This window comes from Glycine soja, chromosome 2, assembly GCF_004193775.1.
Source record: "Glycine soja cultivar W05 chromosome 2, ASM419377v2, whole genome shotgun sequence".
NCBI classification, from domain to species: domain Eukaryota; kingdom Viridiplantae; phylum Streptophyta; class Magnoliopsida; order Fabales; family Fabaceae; genus Glycine; species Glycine soja.
The window spans coordinates 18,597,114-18,605,573 of NC_041003.1; the positions used below are offsets into that span (position 1 = coordinate 18,597,114).

The 8,460-nt window shown below is 35.7% G+C and overlaps 1 long non-coding RNA gene across 3 annotated transcripts; it reads left to right on the forward strand.

Moving 5' to 3' along the window:
• The first annotated feature begins 1,433 nt into the window (after window positions 1–1,433).
• LOC114391286 lies at window positions 1,434–8,200 on the forward strand. 3 transcript variants are annotated; one of them, XR_003662093.1, is made up of 5 exons: window positions 1,434–1,605; window positions 2,132–2,284; window positions 4,928–5,000; window positions 5,108–5,175; window positions 7,701–8,200. It is a non-coding gene; the product is annotated as an uncharacterized LOC114391286 (long non-coding RNA). The 3 variants fall into 3 exon arrangements; XR_003662095.1 differs by having other exon boundaries at window positions 1,440–1,605; window positions 2,132–2,200; XR_003662092.1 differs by having other exon boundaries at window positions 1,441–1,605; window positions 2,132–2,280.
• Window positions 8,201–8,460: the final 260 nt, after the last annotated feature.

The following is an 8,460-nucleotide window of genomic DNA, read 5'->3' on the forward strand; positions in this document are numbered from 1 at the left end:
TAAGTTTACAAACTAAATTTGCAAGAATATCCTAATAGTTGTTTTTCCCAAATTGAGTGTTGAGGCAAAATTTTAAACTCAAAATTTGGATTGCAGTTTGCAAAAATATTCTAATAGTTGTGTCTCCCTAAGTAAGTTTTCAGGCTAAATTTTAACTTTAAACATATTTTTAGAGAGAAATTAAACATAATGTTAAACTCATTTTTCTCTTCAAATTGAGTTTAAAACTCCCCATCTGTAAACCAAACATAGACTTACTCAACTGCGCCAGAGCAATACGAGAATTCTTTGAAGAAAGTTGTCCACTAAGTGGCATAAGAAAAAGTCGAATCCAGATTTATAAATTTTCACCACTTGTAATCCACGTTACAGATTAAACTTTATTTAATGGTTATTGTTTGCTTCAATTTTTGTTGTTTTATTTATTTATTTATTTTTAACTTAGGATATTCTGATCGAGAACTAATAATTAATCTTTTAAGGTATTAAGATATATTTAAGAGACAAACTTGTCTTAATAAATATTTTTTCATATAGACATGTTTAAAAATTGAATTCATAATTGTACTTGCACATGACACTTAGGTAATTTTCTCCCTTATTGTTGAATCCTTCTTGTTAATCTTGGTCGTGGTCTTCTTTCAATAGGACACTCAAACGCGCGTTTACGTTAGTGGCGTTCTATATATTGTAATGGAGGAATAATAAAATGAACAGCATTTTTAACTTGAAATTCTAATCTTTTATATACACATGTTCATAAATCATAGGGTCTATGGGCCTTATCTTTCGATTAAGAGAATGTTGATCCTAGATGATCTTATAGCAATGCTAAGATGATGATTAGATTAAGATAATGCCAAATTTCTTTGTTAATCCTTAGGTTAGGGTGGGATCAAAATATACTCAAATGCTCAATAATATATTATTGGTCAAGTTATTTTTATGATTTAATTGAGGAGTTTTCGGTTACACATGATTATATGTTTAAGGGATAAAATTATATTATATTATATTGATATGATTATATTATTTACAATCAATAGAAATGTGTCTAAGTTAGTTACTTTTATAGAAAACCTTTGAAACTTGCATGCGTTTATTTTTTAGGATATTTGCTTATATTGGACGTATTCGTCTTCATGATTCTACACATAAATCTTAGTGTCCTTATTTTATTGATTGTTTATATAATTTCAGATCAAATAAAAGTGTTTATCGCCTTTTACACTGGATGCTTTTGCATGCCATAATGTGAAGAGGGCTTCGCCATTCATCAAACGCTGTCCCCTCCCTTCAGTGGAATTCAATCCTTAAAGCAGAATTATGACGTACAAGAAATATATTAGCAATTTAGCAGGACCAACCACTTTATTTTTTAAAGCAAAAATGGGTTGTACTTGACAATTGAATTCCAATTCCAAACGGAATAGTGTAGTACAAAGTGCGAATCTATTCCAGTACTATCTTCACATTAAAAACAGTACACAAGTTAATGATGAGAGAGAGGGGTAGGTGCTTTTTCTGATACCGAGGAGGACATAAGCCCAAACAAACGAAACTACAATTTAACTTCACGAGTAGGGGTTCATGCAACAAAATCAGGTAAAGTGGACAAAACACTACTGAGAAAATAGGTTTTAACTCTTATATTGGTTATCATATGCTGTGGTATTTTTGAAATAAAATTTTATTATTAATATTAATTTTAAAAAAATTGATATTAACTGAATGATTTTAATCCGTTATTTAAAAATTAATGTTGTTTAAGAACTCACAACATCAATTTTTAAAAAATGAATATTAACATAATGATTTTAATATGATTTAGTAGATGATTATAAATGAGCAGATAACACACTCAGCTCTTGAATCACATCCAGCATGGTTAGTCTATGGTCTGGAAGTTCAAGAGTATGCTGTATTGCAAGCTTTGAAAGTGTTGCTGCTTCAGATTTAGAATATCTTCCCTTAAGATTTGAGTCAACAGATTCATCAAATCTGAAAGACTCAACTGTTGTCCGTATTGAACTGCCTATTGTCGTATTGCTAGATAGAACTTGAAGAATGATTACTCCAAATGCATATATGTCACTTTTCTCAGTAAAGTGTCCTGTGGTGATGTATTCAGGAGCTAAGTATCCCATTGCAGCACTAACTTTTTGAGCCGAGAAAAGAACATCATCTGCAACAAGCTTAGGTAGTCCTGCATCCATGATCAATGGGTTAAATTGATGGTCTAGGAGAACATTTTCCACTGAAATATTCTGGTGAACTATTGTAGGTTTGCTTTCTTCTTTTCTATGAAGATATCCAATGCCTTGTCATAAATGAATACCAAATATCAAACAACAAAAGAAGCAGATATTATCTACAATTATAAATATTTTTTTGGCAAAATTGTACTTTTGGTCCCCCACTTTAATTCCAATTTCACATTTGGTCCCCCGGTAATTTATTTCACGAATTAGGTCCTTATTTTGTAAAAAAGTACAATGTTAGTCTCCCGACATCACAATTGGACGTTGACCGTTAGGCAGTAACGTTGACTGTCACGTGTAACGTCTAATAGACACCTAAAAAGGTTCACAATTTTTACCTTGTGTGTTTTTTACCCCAACCCGCTTCCCCACTTTTCTCTCCGTAAATTTGTGCTGGATTTAGTGGAAAAAAGGCCTCTTACCCTTATGCTTTTGATATCATCAATCTTATCCTATGCATTGTACAACCCTGTTCTCACTGAAGAGGCAGAAAAGTTGGATATCCCATTCCAATTCAACCCTATGCTCAGCAAGTTTGAAAATCTTGATTTCTACAAACTTCGCGTTAAAAATGGGGAGGCACGGGCAATAAGCTCTATCCTGCAGTTGCACTCCCTTTTGGCCTTGGATGAAGATGCCTCACGGAGAAAATCGTCTCTTTTGTCAAAAAACTCAAATGCAATTCACCTGTAGAAAGGCCTCTTTGTGAACCATAACACATTGAGAGATTTGCTAAATCCCTGTGTTTCGTACTCTAGATTCGTGCCAGAATTGGAGGATGCCAAGGACAAGATCATGAAGCTCTTAGAAGATTAAGTCCTCCGGACTCTTTCAAATCTGGAGAGAGTGTAAACAACGTACCGCATTGAGCCCGGCGAAGAGCGTGTTGAGATTTAGCGACGACTCGAGGAGCGTGTGGAGGGGGATCGTGGCGATGAAGCCCAGGTCGAAGGGCGGCACCATGAGGAGCGTGTACTCCATGGCCATGAAGAAGAGAAGCCCTAATGCGAACAAGCATGACATCCAATGGTGCGTCGCCACGTGGATTGCGTCCGCCATGGTCCATTTCATGAACGACATGCCGCAGGAGTGCTTGGAAGAGGATGGCTTTGCCATGGCTCCGTTTGCTACCTTCATGCCGTTAGCACCGTCGACAGGAGTTGCAGGGTCGAGGGCACACTAGCGGTGGGGGGTGGAGAGGGTGGGGCCGAAGGACCAAGTTTTGGGGAGGGGGTGGAAGATCAAGGGGCGAGGGAGGGCCGGGGAGAGGTTGTGGGTGGTGGCAGCGAGGAGGACGAGGTGGTTAGCGGCGGAGACGGACTGGACGGAGAGGCTGCAGGAGAGGAAAGAGGGGTGGCGACGGAGGAGAAGGTGGTGGAGGGGTAGGTGGGGAGGGAGGGGGAGCCACATGGCAGAGATAGGGTCGAAGGTGTGAAACTGGATGGTGGAGGAGGAGTGGGAGTGGGAGAGAATGGCATGGCTATGGTGGAGATGGGGTTGTGGTGGTGGTGAAAGAAGAAGAAGAATTTTTGTGAACGTAAAAAAATTTTACTAGATGGGTAAAAAAATCCATATAGTTTCAAGTGCCTATCAGACGTTGACACGTGGTAGTCAATGTCACTGACTAATAGTCAACGTCTAATAGTGACATCGAGGGACTAACATTGCACTTTTTTACAAAATAAATAACCCAATTCGTGAATTAAATTATCGGGGAACCAAATGTAAAATTGGAGTTAATGTGGGGGACCAAAAGTGCAATTTAGCCTTATTTTTGTGTGTTCAATAGTAACATTGAAGTTAAAACCTACAACTTCATGCATACTATCAAAGCCCCTCAACACTAGGCCAGCCCTACAATTATAAATATTCGATGCAGCATGTCATTCAGTTTTCCTGAACTTCTGATCTATTAGACAGTCTCAATTATTTGAATAATTACATTGTAATTATTAGTCTCCTCCAATGAATGTCAGTGTTGCAAAATGATTATTGCTGCAAAAATATTTTTTTTTTAAATTCTGTATTTATCGATTAGTTCTCTCCTCTGTCTGTTGGAAATGAAAAGATGGGAACACTAATAGTACATTTCATTTGAAGCACTATCAATACAGAAACTATTCTTTTTGCATCTTTTTCCCAAAACAGAGCAAAGTATCTAAATTGTAGGCTGGTGATGAATTTCCCAACATCAATCCACGTTTTGCCTAAAACACTAGTATGGACTGATAGAATAACTATAGAGCACATTACATTAAGGTAGAACTAAATGCAACATCACTTCAGTGACTATAGAGCATGCTTGTGCCACTTGTCATGATTGAAACGGAGGAAATATTAACTAAATTCATGCCTTTGATAAGGGTACTCATTATTTGTTTTCGCTTTTTAGGTCAGCAATGAGCCACACACATCTCAATTCTTTATCTAGAAAAATGTACTATGTTGGACTGTTGGTATTACTTATATGTTTTCACAAAGCTGTTATATATACAAACTATTTTTAATTATTTATTGGTGTGTGTTTAACTAGTATAGCATACTGCATCGAGATGCATGGCCTTATGCCATATATTCATTCACAAAGTTGTTATATATACAAACTGTTTTTACTATAAATGCATTTACCACTAATAATTTGGAGATCGTGCTTTCCTTCCTTTCAGAAGGAGAGAAGACACAAGAATTTTTATCTGTTGTTGCCTCTTCACATAATCCCCGTGCCATCTTAAATTTCAGGTATGGATATATATCACATCATTTTTACGCCCTTAGACGAAGGGTGAAGGTTGAATTGTCTTCTTCAAATTGTTTCGTTGATGTTGTTTTACTCTTTCCGACTGTAGAGTTTTGCTCAAGGAAACCTTTGTTGTGAGCCTGTTGAGGAACTCGTGACTAGTGTTAATTCTTTAAGGTTGGTGCCTGTGAATTTTTCCTTAGAGTCTGATGTAATGCTTTTCAAAAATGCTAAAGGCACGTATCCTAAATTTTTGCTTGTATTCTTGGTTGGACCTCAATGTGTGTAATAGAACAATAATTGGATTTTAAAATATTTGAAACGAATAGTGACAAATTAACCTAAATTTTTAGGATGAACCACCTTATGTACAAATAGTCAGACTTATTTATTGGTTTCATGTTGACTTTAAAATTGTATATTAATGGAAAAACAACTCATGCATTATGCTTAATCCCTGGGTAAAACGATGTTAAGATTAAAAATGTTGATGAGCTACTACCAACACCGAGCTCATAACCCTTATATTTAAAAAGTCAGGTCATAAAATCCCTTTGACAATATTCACAAGAGAGAGCTTTGAGAACTACAACACAAAAGCTTAGATTTATAAACCCCACCCTAGAATCCCATAGTTCCAATGTGGGACTCAAGTCCTATACCTTGCTATTCGATCCTAATACTCAATAATCAAAACACATTTACCATGACAAATCTTTCTTAAATCTTGACCAAAAATAATGTTGACGCTTTTGTGTATGGTACAAGTTTGAAATTACTTGATAAAATATGTGTATGGTATGATTATTAATTTTAATGTATTTGTTCGTTATATTAATGGTTGTTGTTTTATATACAACTTATGTTCATAATAAGTGAACCTTAGTTTCTTGTTTAAGATTCAATACAATGATTAATACAGACAATTTTGATTAATCATTGTAGTGAATCTTGAATTGTTCGTTTGGATAGTTTGGGAAGACTATTTTTTTATAGTAGATTCATACGTATAGGTTAACTTTTTTTAAAAAAAAATGATGAAATTTCGGTATAGTGCAATTTGCTTTGTTCTATGGGTGCATACTTGATTGTGGTGAAATTCATGCCACCATTTTCATGTCGTGTACTTGGAGATCAATGCGAAATATTGTTAGAATTTTGTCAAATATAAGTAAAGAGACTTAACCTATACATATGAATCTACTATAAAAAATGTTTTCCTAAATGGGATAGGGCCACACCTTTAATGAAAAAAGTGAGGTTTTCATGCATGAAACTTTTTAGTATCAAAGAGTTATTAGATGGATTGAAGTTGGACGAATGCAAGTCACATGAACCCTGCGTGTGAGGAAGGGGTTGAACAGTTCTTGGAATTTGCCTTGGAAAGAACTCGACTATATGAGGATGGAAAATATTTGTGTCCTTGTATTAACTGTTTGAATGGGAGATGACAAGTAGTAGATGACATATGGGAACATTTTCTGTGTGATGGGATTAAGAAGAATTATACAACATGGATATGGCATGGTGAATTGACAGACATGCAAATAAGATCCCAAACTAAACTGGTTGATGTAGAAGTGGGAGTTAGATTAGAGGATATGATTTGTGATCTTAGACAAGATTCTTTTCAGCAAGCACATGCCTCTATGTATGATATATTGGAAAGTGATTCGAATAAGCCTTTGTATCCGAGGTGCAAGAAGTCATTGACACTATTGTTAGTGGTATTAAGTTTGGTTAATGTGAAGGAAAAATATGGGTGGAGTGACAAAAGCTTCACTTTATTGCTTAAGGTAATGCAGGGTATACTTCCAGAAGAAAACAAGTTGCCAAAAAGTTACTATGAGGTGAAGAAGATACTATGTCCGATGGATATGGAATATTAGAAGATTCATGCATGCCTTAATGATTGCATACTGTACAGAAATGGGTTTGAAGATATGCATAAATGCCTCAGGTGTGGGGAATCATGGTACAAAGTGAAGGATGATGATGATTGTAGTAGTGATGAAAGCACAAAGAAAGGCCTCCTAACGAAGGTGTGAGGAATGAATCCCTTTGGCAGTTTAAGCACTAAGCATGGTTCATGGTCTAATTTACTAGTAATTTACAACTTGCCTCCCTGGTTGTGCATGAAGCAAAAATACATGATGTTTGTCTTTGATGATATCAGGGCCAAGACAACCAGGAAATGACATCGATGTTTATCTAAATCCCTTAATTGAAGACTTGAGAAAGTTGTGGGACGAGGGGGTTGACGTGTTTGATGGGAATCAAAATGAGACATTCAAGTTGTGTGCAATGGTATTTTGTATCATTAATAACTTTCCAACATATGGAAATTTGAGTGGAAACAATGTTAAGGACCATCATGCATTCCCTATCTATGAAGAAGACATAAGCTACGTACAACTGAAACATGGAAAAAAACAGTGTACACTCAACATCGATGTTTTCTGAAACCTTATCACCCTTACCAGTGATTGAAAAAAGCTTTTAATGGAAGTCAAGAGCATGAAATTGCGCCAATACCCTAATAAGTGCCAAATTTAAATTGTTTTTGGGATTAAATTGTTAGCACTTATCCTTTGATTGTAATAGTTTTCTTATAAACAACCCTTAAATCTAGTTGTTTATATATATTTCACATTTACTAATATTGTTGTTTAAATATGAAAGATTCATCCATGATTTTGTAGGTTTTGATGGTTGTTTGTTAGATCCAGAAACAAAGCTAAAAGGAAGGGGAAAATGATCTTTTAATGAAGGTTTTTGACCCTAAATTTGCCCAGACTAGCATCTAGCTTGCTTGGGCAAAAGAGAAAACTTTAGCCCTAAGCAAGTCACTCGCCTGGGTGAGCTGATACCTTCAGCCCTAAGCAAGCAGCTCGCCTAGGTGAGCTCCAACTCGTTTGGGCAAGTTTCCCTTGCACTAGATGGCTTTTTCTATAAATAGCCATGTAGGTGAAGAGAAGAACCAGAGAAAAATGTAGAAAAAGAAGAAGAATAAGAGAAAAAGTGGAACCGAGGCACTGCAGAGTTGTGACCGTGGATCACTTCCTTCGTCATTTCTCTTGTTAGTCTTGTACTCTGCACAATGATCGATTAGTTTCTCTAAAGGATTGGATGTAATCTTTGTACCCTATGTATCTCTTTTGATATTATATATGTATTAATCTTTTCTACTCATTATTGGTAATTTCATTCTACTCGTAATGCTTGATTCTATTTGATCACTAGTGTCATGAAATTGGATTTTAAGTGAGACTGGAAAGTAATCTTACAATTTGAACCAAATGATTTTACTCTTTACGTTACGTTGCTAGGAATAGAGTATAACGTTTTGATTGCAAAAAGCACGAGAATATAATTGTAATGCTGGGATATTTATTGTGTATGCGAGGGATCAATATTTAGTAAATATTCTTAGGTTCCAAGTGCGAGGAATCGACTAGGGAT